This window comes from Diaphorina citri, unplaced genomic scaffold (assembly GCF_000475195.1).
Source record: "Diaphorina citri unplaced genomic scaffold, Diaci psyllid genome assembly version 1.1 scaffold2945, whole genome shotgun sequence".
Classification (NCBI taxonomy): domain Eukaryota; kingdom Metazoa; phylum Arthropoda; class Insecta; order Hemiptera; family Psyllidae; genus Diaphorina; species Diaphorina citri.
In genome coordinates, this window is record NW_007380357.1 from 12940 (window position 1) to 15406 (window position 2467).

The 2467-nt window shown below is 41.6% G+C and overlaps 1 protein-coding gene across 1 annotated transcript in view; it reads right to left on the reverse strand.

Moving 5' to 3' along the window:
- The window catches only part of LOC103519798 (serine/threonine-protein kinase LMTK1-like), a gene marked incomplete at its 5' end in the record, with an annotated part of 13352 nt that overhangs the window by 4779 nt on the left and 6106 nt on the right, over positions 1-2467 (reverse strand). The gene's annotated exons all lie outside the window — the stretch shown is intronic.

Here is a 2467-nt window from a genome sequence, read left to right on the forward strand (position 1 = left end):
GAGAGAGAGAGAGAGAGAGAGAGAGAGAGAGGGAGAGAGAGAGAGAGAGAGAGAGAGAGAGAGAGAGAGAGAGAGAGAGAGAAATAAGAATGGGGAAAGGAAATAGAGGGAAATATTATGAAGAAGGAGGGAGAAAGGGAATAGAGAGAATCATACACCCCGGGTCATTGGCCCGTTTAGTTTGACCTCTTTGCACTAATTCCTAACTTTCTTCCCTCCTCTTTCCTCTTCTTTCATACATGTATATTTACGCTAATATGTACTTATTTATATTTAGTCTTCCCTTATTCCTATAATTTCACATCTATTTACTCTAATATTATCATTATCATTATTGACATTATTATATGTATGTAGATCAGGGGGCTATTCCACGAACTCTGGGAGTGTTAATCACTATTCACTCTACAAGCAGGAAAAACCTCGTACCGTCTGTTTAAATTTCAGCGCGTGGAGTAACAAGTTTGGAGTCGTTTGTGGAACATGCCCCAGGGGTCTATTCCAAAGTAGTATCGTAGACTCAATGATTTGTCGTTGGCGGTATTTGGTCCCCAGTTCCCTCGGAAAACTCCGTCAATTATTAACGCCCATCTGATGAAGGACAGAAGGGCATACTAATGATGCTTCGAAACAGACCACATGCGTCTAATGTAGCAGATTTTCCATTGCTACGAAATAAAAGCGGCGGTAAAAGACTCATCCTTTTTACTTTCCATTACCCATTCTTAATCTAAATGGGACTACTTTAGCCCATACTGACATACATTGTGAATATTGTTTTACTATAGCTCGTTCCTACTTTACGTTATGATGATATGCCATGTTGAAGATACATTAAGGCAAGTTTATGTCCTATATTTGAAGCCAACATACTACGAGACACCTATGTGTACACATGTCTATACAGGGTGTATACAAAGTTAAAGTCCTCATATGCACCTACCTACTTTACGTTATGATGATATGCCATGTTGAAGATACATTAAGGCAAGTTATGTCCTATATATGAAGCCAATATACTACGAGACACCTATGTGTACACATGTCTATATAGGGTGTATACAAAGTCCACGTGACATAAGAAAATGAGAGAGTCCGCCGAATATCATAAAAAACGTTGTTTACCCGCCTACCCACAGTTGCCTCCGTTAATTACCCGCCAGGGAAAACGTTGCTCAACCTCGGTGAAATACTTCTATTTTTCCATTTTTAATAGGTTGATAGGAAAACTGTAAATACTGAAGTCTTATCGACCCGAAATCGAAGAGAGAAGCAGGACAGGATAGGAGAAGGCCAACCGTTCCGAGAACGAACCTTATCTGTTTAGGATAAATCGGCCCCAGGCGGTAATCGAACCCGCGACCTAGCGCTTACAAGGCAGACGCGTTACCCTCCAAGCTAACTAAGCTGGATTTTTCTACGTTGGATTTGAGAACAGCATAATTTCTTTTCTGGGTATTTTTAGATGCAACTAAATATCATGCCACCCTGTATACTTAACAGATTAAATCAGGGTGTGTCACACGACACTGGCAACAATGTGAGCCCTCTGTGTGTGTGAGAGAGAGGAATAGAGGGAGGGAGAAGTGACTGAGGGAGAGGAATGCAGCGGAATAGACAGGGGAAGGAGTGCGACAAAGTAATAGGGAGGGAGAACGGAGGAAAGAGGGAAGGAGCGAAATCTAAAGGGAGGAAGAAAGAAGGAAACAAGGAAGGAGAGAGTTGGCCAGCCTAGTTAGCTTAGTTGGTAGAGCGTCTGCCTTGTAAGCGCTAGGCCGCGGGTTCGATTCCCGCCCGGGGCGGATTTTATCCTAATGGGATAATGTTCGTTTCGGAACGGCTGGCTTTCTCCTATCCTGTCTTCCTTCTCTCTTCAATTTCGGGACGATAAGACCATAGCAGTTACAGTTCCCTCTGTCAAACCTCTTATAAAACCCCAAAAAAAAAAAAAAAAAAAAAAAAGGAGAGAGAGAGGGACAAAGAAAGAGGAAGAGGGATGTGGGTAGAAGGAAAGAGGAAGATACAGAGAGATGGAAACAAGGAAGTAGAGAGAGAGAAGAAGAGAGAAGTAAATAGAAGGAAAGAGGAAGATAGAAAGATGGAAAGAGGGAGGAAGAGAGAAGGATAGAGGACGGGAGAGAGCAAAGGAGATAGAAGGAAAGAAAAGGAAGGCGAGATTGAATAAACGCAATGAAGGAGAGGAAGGGAAGAGAAAATGAGATAAATGGAGGAGAAGAATAGGTGGTGGGAGAAAGCGTGCTATTAGAGAGGGAGCAAGAAAGAGGGAAGGAAAGAGAGGTGGATTTAAATCCCATTTGACTTTTAAATAGACTGTATCGAGTAGGTATAGAAATAGAACGTCTGACAGTAATTTCTAGAATGACATTATTTTCACTTTTTAGTCCGTCCTTCCTTTATTATTACAATAGTAATAAAAAGGTATAAGGGACGGACTATTGTATTCGCT